The sequence below is a fragment of the Anabrus simplex genome, chromosome 4 (genome assembly GCF_040414725.1).
Source record: "Anabrus simplex isolate iqAnaSimp1 chromosome 4, ASM4041472v1, whole genome shotgun sequence".
Classification (NCBI taxonomy): Eukaryota; Metazoa; Arthropoda; class Insecta; order Orthoptera; family Tettigoniidae; genus Anabrus; species Anabrus simplex.
The window spans coordinates 307,968,204-307,978,911 of record NC_090268.1 but is presented as its reverse complement, the minus strand read 5'-3'; positions in this window follow the sequence as shown (position 1 = coordinate 307,978,911).

The following is a 10,708-nucleotide window of genomic DNA, read 5'->3' as shown; positions in this document are numbered from 1 at the left end:
TGTACAGTTCATTTTCATTTAGAATTTTGTCCAATATTCTATGTATTTCTCTCTAATGTTTCTTGTTTCTTTGCAGTCCTTAATCAAATGAGCCACTTCCATATTTGAATTACATAAAATACATTTATTTTCGTCATTTTTTTCTCTTAAAGCTTTATTTTTATACACTCCCATCAGTCACCAGATTACTCCTCTCATTACCCTTTTTGTTAACATTTGTGTCCTTATTGTTATATTCTCACTTATTTTACAAAATTCTATTAGTGTTCTCTTACTGTTGCATTCTGTCCTAATTGTTTGTCTTTCTGTATCGTTCACTCTCCTGTCACCCCTTTCAATTTTAGTCACCCAGTATGATCCCATTCCTATGTACTCTTCACCCCATCCACCCAATAGCCTTCGTTTAAATGCTTCATTTGGTGATGGTAGACCAAGCCTAATATTTCACCACCTCCCCCAGTCTTTAATCTCAACCAATACTTGACTATTCGCTTAGCAATCTCAGCTCGCATACTCACCCCTTCACACATCATTCTTACTCCACTGTTTGCAGTACAGTTAGGTAGTCCCATAATTATTTTGGCATATTTGCTAACGATTACATCTAAAGCTACAATTCCCTGATCTCTGTTTGTATTAAGCTACCATCATATATTTCCAGTTCAAGGATGTTTATATTTTCATTTCTTTTACTGTTTACTATTCTGTATAGTAGTTTCCTACTTCCTTGGCAGTCTTCCTCTATCCTTGTAGTAAAGTCATCCCAGCACTTTTCTTTTTCTTCTTTGATCAGTCTTTTTACAGCCAGTTTCTTTTTCCGGTATTCCCGTGCTAGATGTTAAATTTCTCATTCATTTCGTCTATCATCTGTTTTCTGTTTTCCGAGATCTAATTTTCTTTTCAGTATATTTCTATCTTTTACTGCTGTCTTCACTCGGTCATTCCACCAAGGTGTTTCCTTCTCTTTTGGTGTGGCACTTGTTTTTCCACAAATTCCCGTGGCTTATTTTACAAGGGTTTCCTTAAAGGAAGGAAGGAAGGAAGGAAGGAAGGAAGGAAGGAAGGAAGGAAGGAAGGAAGGAAGGAAGGAGTTATTTACATGCCAGTAAATCTATCGACACGAGGCTGACGTATTTGAGCACCTTCAAATACCACCGGACTGAACCAGGATCGAACCTGCCAAGTTGGGGTCAGAAGGCCAGCTCCACATTAAAAGGATGAATTAAGAAAGGTTGGCCAACAAAATACTCCTTCTGCAAGAAAAGTGGAAAACACAGACTGGCTTACACAGGTGCACAAAGGCCTAGCAGAAGTGGTGTCAAGTACGAAGTGAAACAGGGCAGAACAACATATTTAGGAAAAAGGTTGCAGGAGAGAGGGACGCACCCGAAAAGCCAATGGTCAAGCCACGGAACATCTCGGTGGAAAAACGAGAAAGGACTTAAGGATATTTGGCGAGAGTGCAAAGAGAAGGCATTAGTCTGCGTAACAGAAGGGCAGGTAGATGTGTAAACGAGGCCCACAGATGGCCGTATCGATGAATGAATGGATGAATAATAATAATAATAATAATAATAATAATAATAATAATAATAATAATAATAATAATAATAATAATAATAATAATAATAATTTGTCGGTTATAAATCTGACAGTTAATATTCTGATCATAGCCACGGCTTGTCCAGTTTTATGTGGAGACCGAAACCACAAGGAAATGTATTGGCCGGGAGTCGAACAACGACTACCTTGACGAGGAGCAAGACACGATGTCACTCATGTATCACGCCTCCATGTCAACAATACTGTTGATGAGTGGTCATTTGAATCACTGGTTGCCTACGCGGCAGGCGTTCGCTTATCTATATAAATAAAATTGTAGGGGGTCCGCTGTCTGTAATTTCTTTTGTTCTGCCAATTTTTCAGATATTTATCCGTTTTAGGTCAACTCAAGACCGAATCGGTGGTTTTTACGTTTCGTATCTGTTTGTCTGTCTGTTTGTCTGTTCCACCATCACGTCGAAACGGCTGGATATATATCAACCAAACTTCATATTTAGAGTATACTCATCCCGGGGAAGGTTTCGATATGCATATCATTTTAAAATCTTTTAAAAGACGGGGGTTTTATAGGAAAACCACAACGGTTTTCCTCCATTTTCTCTTATACTATTGATTTTCTGTAAACTCTGTGGACTGTATGTGAAAGGTCTCTTCATTATAAACAACTTTTGTTATGTTCATAATTTACCTTACTCTTCAAATGACGGAGAAATTTACTATTTTCTGACGATACCATGCTCTGCATTGAGTGACCGACAGACCGACAACGAATATATGGGTTACCATGGCAACGTCTCTGACTGCTTGCCAGCAGGGAAGTAACGTGTTGCCATTTTCCTCAACATTCCTTTAAATTCGTGGTTGTTCCTTGGGTAGAAAGCAAGAGAGTCGTCAATCGGCCATTCTGCGGGATATTGGCGGAATATCATTGGAGGTTAAAACCGTCCTCGAATAGCTTAAGTAATAACACAAATGTTCATCTTCTTATCTGATTACCTAAGAATCCCTACGCCTAAATTTCTCTCCGATTACCGCTTTATATCCATAACTCACACCGGCATAATTTATTGAGGAGCGTTTGATTTTCCAATACATTCACTTGGTATTTACATATTTGTCGTCATCTGGATGTCCTCAGTTATAATCCATTTTCTATTAATTTCAACTTCTAAACTGTATTATTTTCTTCCTTAATTACCACGTATGTATGCGAGTGCTAATCCTTAATCCTGGACACTCTTTTCTTTGAGGAAATATTCTAAGCTATGCAAATGTATAACTTTTGGCCCAGGAAAATTCCGAAATATGGATTCAATTTTAACGACGGTGCAGACCTTCGTTTCCGGGTAATTGGTGGCTAATCAGTAAATCGTATCACATGTCAGAAAGCAAATGGGGTTTCATTTTGGAGAGATCTACAACTTTTGTCCTATGACTTTTCGTCGTATTTCTATCCCTAATACGTTAAATACAGCTGTATTTCTCGATTTCAAGTTGATTTTGTACTTTTACACGTATATGTTATCATTTGGCACACTGATAAGAAAGGTACAATCATGACATTCGGCACGCACATTGACATGACAATTGGCCATGTTATAGCCAAATTTTATCATTCTAGCTGTCACATGAGTATCAAAAATATAAAGTAGTGTGTGAAAACTGTACAAAATTTCACCCCATTCAATGACTCTAACTCAACTAACCCATAAATATAGGAGATACGAGAAGATATCATAGGACCAACCATGTAGAGCACTGAAAGGGGCGTCTGATGGTGAAGTCCGTTTGTAGATACGTCGTACAGTTTCAAAGCAGTAACTATCGAAATAAATGTCTGCACTTCTAGAGTGTGTCTGTACATTGACAATTTTGGCGAAATTTCCGTACAATCATCCGTTTCAGATGTAATAATGACCATCTGCATATATTCTGTTTTGGTGTCTGTTTGTTTGTTTGTTTGTTTGTTTGTTTGTTTGTTTGTTTGTTTGTTTGTTTGTTTGTTTGTTTGTTTGTTTGTTTGTTTGTTTGTTTGTTTGTTTGTTTGTTTGTCTGTTTGTCTATAACTTGGAAACTACTAGATATATTTCCACCAAACTTGATATTTAGAATCCACCTGTCCTTTGGTAGGTTTTAGGGCAAATATTGTTTCTAAATCCCTGAATTGACTGGGGGATTATACGAAATCTAAACCGTGATTTTGCATTCCCACAAAATATACACAACCAAACTTAATGTAAATTTACCTGCCTTAATGGAAATTAATTTCTAAGCCTTTTTCCTCATGTGCATCATTTCAATACGAGGATTGATAAGGGAGATATCATTAAGGGACCGTTTTCCGGTACAAGTCCCACCGGACTTAACTCAAGAGCGGGTGCGTGTAAAGCGTATGTTTCACAACTTGAAAACTAATGATGATATTTGAGTCAAACTTTGCATTAACATCCACCTATCCAATGGTAGGTGTTAATCGTCAATAACATTTCATGTTCCCGGAATGGACTGGCGGTTTATAGGGAACCGAATTGGTGATTTTACTCTTACGCAATATATACAGTACAAGACCAACCTGACTGGAAATCGACCAAACTTGATGGAAATCCATTTCTAAAACTTTTTTTCCTGTGCATTTTTTCGACAGGAGGATTAATAAGGGAGATATCATAAACGGTCCGTTTTCAGGTTAAGTCCAGCGGATATAGCCCAAAAGGTGTTGTACGTGGAGCTGGTTCCTTATCTATCTATGTAAATAAAATCGTAACGACTGTGTGCCTGTACATTGACTATTTTGGCGAAATTTTTGTACAGCTACACGTTTAAGGGGTAATAATGTCCATCTGCATACTTTTTGGTTTAGTTTCTTGAAAGTCCTAATTTTTACACTCCTCACCGAAAACCTAGATTGCGCCATAATCTGCCAGTCGAAGAAGGATATTGAAATTTGGCAAAATTATACGTTTTAGCCTGTAACGGACGGAAAACTTCCAAGATCTTTAAATTTTTTCCCTTTTTATCCCGAAGAATATCGAAATATGGAGGCAATTTTAATGATGGTGCAGACCTTCGGGAAGTATTATCACATAACGGATGGCACAATCCTCGTTCAATTTGGAGTGATCTACAGCCTTGGTCTTACGACTTGTTGTCGTATTTCTATCCCTTTTACGTTTGATTTTTCTCTATTTCTCGATGTTAAGTAAATTTGGACTTTTCACATACATAATTCATACCATCCATCACTTGGAAAGATAGAATCATCAAACTCTACACGAAAATTGGTCCACCCAGTAGCCATATGTGAGCCAAATGCTATGTATGTAGCTGTCACTTAATTATCCGAAAAGCAATGCAATGTGAGATATTCTTACACAAATTTTACCCTATTCCACGTTTCTAACTCAATCTGACCCATGAATAGATGAGATATCATAAGACCAGTAATTTAGGCCGCTATATCCGGTGTCTTATGGTACAATCCTTTATCGATATGATGTACCGTTTAGCAGCAGTTAATCTGTACATGAAGGTCTGCAATATTGTAAACAAGTACATACTTTCGTATGTCGAACTATATATATTCACTGATATCGATTTTGTAGCGATCGAGAAAGGGTGTGTTTGCTATTGTAATCAGTACTCCCCACACCGACTTTGACTGGCAGTAGGAATGGGGTCCTTCTCCAATTCCTGTGTAACTGGCATTAATAAGGCAGGCCTACCATTGTAATGAATAATTCACTTCTCTATTTGACTTGCAGAAGGCAAGGGAGCATGGAGGTTTGTTTAAAACTCCCCTTACCCGATTGTGTTTGGCTGTAGGCAAGCGTTCCCGCAGTTATAAACAGATGTACCCATGTAAAACGTGACTGGCATTAGGCATACTGGCCTGCTATTTTAATGGAAATTCACCAACTTGGTGTGACTGGCAGTAAGCTGGATGGCAGTTGGAAAAGGGGTCTGTCATTATAATGATAACTGCACAACTCAATGTTGACTGGTTGTAGGGAAGTTTCCTGCCATTATAATAAAAACTCCTCAATTTGTAATATGTCTGGAAGTAGGAAAGGGGGCTGCCATTTTAACGGAAACTCCCCAAATCGATTGTGAGCGCGCAGTAGGCAATGGGGCCAGCAATTATAATGTAAACTTCCCAACTCGATTGTGAATGGCAGTAGGCAAGTGAGCCTGCCGTTATCATCACAAATCCGTAACAAAGACTTTACATTGGAAACAACGTATGGGGACCTCTCCATGCTGTTTCTCGGATAACGCTAAGAGACATGCTATTTTAAAACAATCTTATTTACTGTATGTACACTATTTACTTCAATATTCGTATACAATGCAGAATACCGTAGCGAAGCACGGGTACATTTGCTAGTACATAATAATTATATTAACTAATCACTCCCAACGTGTGTCCGCTTACTTTCAATCGATTTGCTTTGCTAAGTCAAACGCAGAATTGTGGAATTTAACCTCAGTCAGGTCTCATGCAGCCTCAACTCATGAAAAAGCGGGCAAAAGGCCAGATCAGCACATTCTGTGCTAGCGGCTGGGCATTGAGATAGCTGTATATTAGAGTGCGGCAGCAGTGAACACGTGTAACTAGAGTGTGTTGTCGGCTTGTGTATTGTAATATGAAAGAATGCAATAGAATTCTAAAATATATTACACTATATTCAGTTCCTTCTTCCCCTTAATGATAAGAACAAAAGATAGGTTATTAGCATAATTGTACGAAGAAGACTTGGGGTAATTTTAAATGTTAATAAGAAGTAATGATACTGAACTGTTTATGACGAAAACATTTATTTATTTATTTATTTATTTATTTATTTATTTATTTATTTATTTATTTATTTATTTATTTATTTATTTATTTATTTATTGCCGGGCTGAGTGGCTCAGACGGTTGAGGCGCTGGCCTTCTGGCTCCAACTTGGCAGGTTCAATCCTGGCTCAGTCCGGTGGTATTTGAAGGTGCTCAAATACTTCAGTCAGTCTCGTGTCGGTACATTTACTGGCACGTTAAAGAACTCGTGCAGGAAAAATTCCGGCATCTCGGCGTCACCGAAAAACCGTTAAAATTAGTTAGTGGGACGTAAAAAGAGTAATATTATTTAATTATTTATTTATTTATTTATTTATTTATTTATTTATTTATTTATTTATTTATTTATTTATTTATTTATTTATTTATTTATTTATTTATTTATTTATTTATTTATTTATTTATTTTATACCAGGTATAAAATAATTAATTTGGTTGATATTGAAAATATTTCGTTCGCAATCAATTGATTTTATATGTCTGTAATACACCGTGCATTCATTTCAAAAGTTCCCACATCGAGTAACCTTAATGGTTCTTATTATTGAGGAAATATCAAGAACAGCATGCATGAGGCCTTTAGAAACTTAATTTAAAGTATTTTCACCACGTATCTAAGTATTAGAACTAGTAGTTATCCTTCGACGAAGATTGAGACTACTGATATAGTAAATGAAGGTCTTCCAGATTTTGAAGGAGCAAGTAACGATCTGGACTCTACTTAATAATAATAATAATAATAATAATAATAATAATAATAATAATAATAATAATAGTGAGCGAGTTGTGGTGCTTTTAAGGGCGCGCAGCTGTGAGCTTGCATCCGGGAGATAGTGGGTTCGAAGTCCACTCTCGGCAGGCCTGAATATGGTTTTCCGTAGTTTCGCATTTTCACACCAGGCAAATGCTGGGGCTGTACCTTAATTAAGGCCACGACTGCTTCCTTCCCACTCCTAGGCCTTTGCTATCCCATCATCGACGCGACGTAAAGCAAATTGTAAATAATAATAATAATAATAATAATAATAATAATAATAATAATAATAATAATAATAATAATAATACCGGGATTCACTACTCAGACCGACTCTCCTACCTACGATTTAGGCGAGTAATTACAGTAACTAGATGTGTTCAATATGTCAGTCATTTTCAAGATAATTGGATGAAATTCCGTAATTTCGATTATATTTGGGCAGTATTGTCAAATCATCCATTCATCCCGCATGGTGACCATGATCGTCAAGATGTCAAGTCTTTATCGTCTGACACCGTGGTAATTATTAATTTCGTGTGGCTATTTCTAGCCGAGTGCAGCCCTTGTAAGGCAGACCCTCCGATGAGGGTGGGCGGCATCTGCCATGTGAGGTAACTTCGTGTAATTGTGGTGGAGGATAGTGTTATGTGTGGTGTGTGAGTTGCAGGGATGTTGGGGACAGCACAAACACCCAGCCCCCGGGTTAAAATCCCCGACCCGGCCGGGAATCGAACCCGGGACCCTCTGAACCGAAGGCCAGTACGCTGACCATTCAGCCAACGAGTCGGACGACACCGTGCTTAGCCGGTTCGAGTCTCGATGGCCGAAAACATAATGTCACTATCAGAATGTTGGCCGACAGGGTAGAAGAGGCGATGGTAGTGTCTATACAATTTCTAATCACTAGATTGTGTGCCAAAAGCCTGTATGTAATTCCAAACCTCTCCGGAGTATTCATATGGAGCGAGGGCATATGACGCTGTTGATGGTGATTCGTCCTTCGGATAGAGATGTTAAGCCTTGAGCACACCCCGTTAGGAGTAGGCTATGTGCCGGCATCGGGTTTTACCCTCTCCCTTCGTACTATTATATATCACGTCATTCATTTAATTTCATTAACTCCTGTGATGAGGCTGACGTCCGGTCGTAAAATCTCGCTATGAAGATTCATCTCCGATCCACACTACAGTACATTATAAATTCATCTATTCATTCATTGTATTTATTTTAGGAGAATATAAAGCTTCTCGAGTCATTTAAATAGTTAAAATATGATTTCTTCGTACAGGCCATGAAGTCCCTTGGAGGTAAAGGCTTCTATATTTCGTAACCTCGGTACGAAGTGGGGTAGAATAGAGTAGTTAGCTCCATGCCCGGCGACCTTTGTCCCAAGATTTAACCAGGCACGCAGGGCCAAGTATTCCTCCAGAAGTGGAAATATTGTTTCTAATTTTTTCGTTTCCTTGACAAGGATTCGAAACCGTGTCGTTCCCGGTAAGTCGGGTACGTCTGTACCGCCTCGGCAGGGCATCCTCTGAGGAAGATATTTCTTTTGACATTTTAAAATAAGAGGCGAGTTTATCCTCTCTTCAACAGCACGATTATTGGTATGAATGGGATGATAGGTCCGCCTCTGTGGTGTAGGGGTTAGCATGATTAGCTGCCACCCCCGGAGGCCCGGGTTCGATTCCCGGCTCTGCCACGAAATTTGAAAAGTGGTATGAGGGCTGGAATGGGGTCCACTCAGCCTCGGGAGGTCAACTGAGTAGAGGTGGGTTTGATTCCCACCTCAGCCATCCTGGAAGTGGTTTTCCGTGGTTTTCCACTTCTCCTCCAGGCGAATGCCGGGATGGTACCTAACATAAGGCCACGGCCGCTTCCTTCCCTCTTCCTTGCCTATCCCTTCCAATCTTCCCATCCCTCCACAAGGCCCCTGTTCAGCATAGCAGGTGAGGCCGCCTGGGCGAGATACTGGTCATTCTCCCCAGTTGTATTCCCGACCAAGTGTCTGAAGCTCCGGGACACTGCCCTTGAGGCGGTAGAGGTGGGATCCCTCGCTGTATCCGGGGGAAAAGCCGACCCTGGAGGGTAAACAGATGATGATGATGATAATGATGATGATGGGATGATAGGCCAATCATCGAAAAACTCATTGAACATGACCCGAGATCATTAGACAATTTTCTTTTGAATTTTTGCTTGGAAGTCTGTCTTCCTGACGTCGTACGTTTATTTCAACTTTTATACGGTTACAGTATGGTATTATAATCACCTTCTACCGCAATGTTTCCAGAATATTTAATAATGCCAAAAGGCAATGTTTATTTTATATTCTCCTCTCAGGCCACTGTATATGTCGAATACTCTCGCCAGCCCTCTCCATTTGTGACTTATGTTCAGCCTCGTACACGAAGCCTCGCAGATTTGAAGCTTTACTGCCGTAACTTGGCGCCGTCGTCAGCATAGCAGAAAGGCAGCAGAAAGATGCTTTCTAAAGCCGGCAGTGATCGGCCTGGCCTGCAGGATATGAAAGAATTCCACGAGAATTCAGTTGGGAAATCTTGCCTACCCAGCAAGTTTCGTACTTTGAATTCGTCTGTCTCTCTTCTCCCTCCGTCATATCCGCTAGGTTTGCACTGGAGCGCTATTAGATTTGGGTTGCAGCTGCCGGCTGGATCCTGCTTTGACACTATGTTACGTGCAAATAGAAGCAGGACTTGCCAGCTGGTTACTTCGACTAGGGCTCGCCAACCACAAACGGCTCGCGACTGACTTTACAAGAGTCCCCATTAACCCATTCTGATTCGACCCTTCTTTTTTTTTTCTCTCTCTCTCACAAGGATGAAAAATATTTTACTTTTGTCAAATTTGACGTCCTGGAAAGACAACAGATAAACACCATCCTCCAAAATGAAACATTATTTCTTTATTCATATATGTAGGTTGTACATGTCAATTATAGTCTAGAATGAGCGTATGGTATTGTAAAAGTTCCTTGCAGGTACACTTTTCTCAGAAGGAATTGAACCTGCAGGTACAGTATGTGTGTTGTTAGTATCCAGCGAGGTTTTTTAATCTACATGGAAGAATAATTATATTTTGATAATAATTTAATGTAAATCTGATAAAATATTAAATACGGGGAACATACAGTATCATGCGCTCATTTATTGAGTGACTATGTAACTTGTAGTGAAATGAGTTAGCATCTATTTTTAAGCGCTCGTTTTGCGGATCAGTTATACAGTGTCTCATGATCGTAGGTTCAAACCCGGGAGATTAGTCGGATATTTGAAGAGCAGAAGGAATGTCCATTCGACACCCCTTGTCGTACGATGTTGGCATGTCAAATATCTCTATTGACACATTTGATATTTACCTGACAAAATGAACTAAAACAGCCTTACTCTGCTATCTGTTAAATAGGAAGCTGACCCACGGGCAACCTACATGCTGCCATATAAAGAAAAGCCTGCACACAGTAGCTGAGGTCACTTTATTATTATTATTATTATTATTATTATTATTATTATTATTATTATTATTATTAT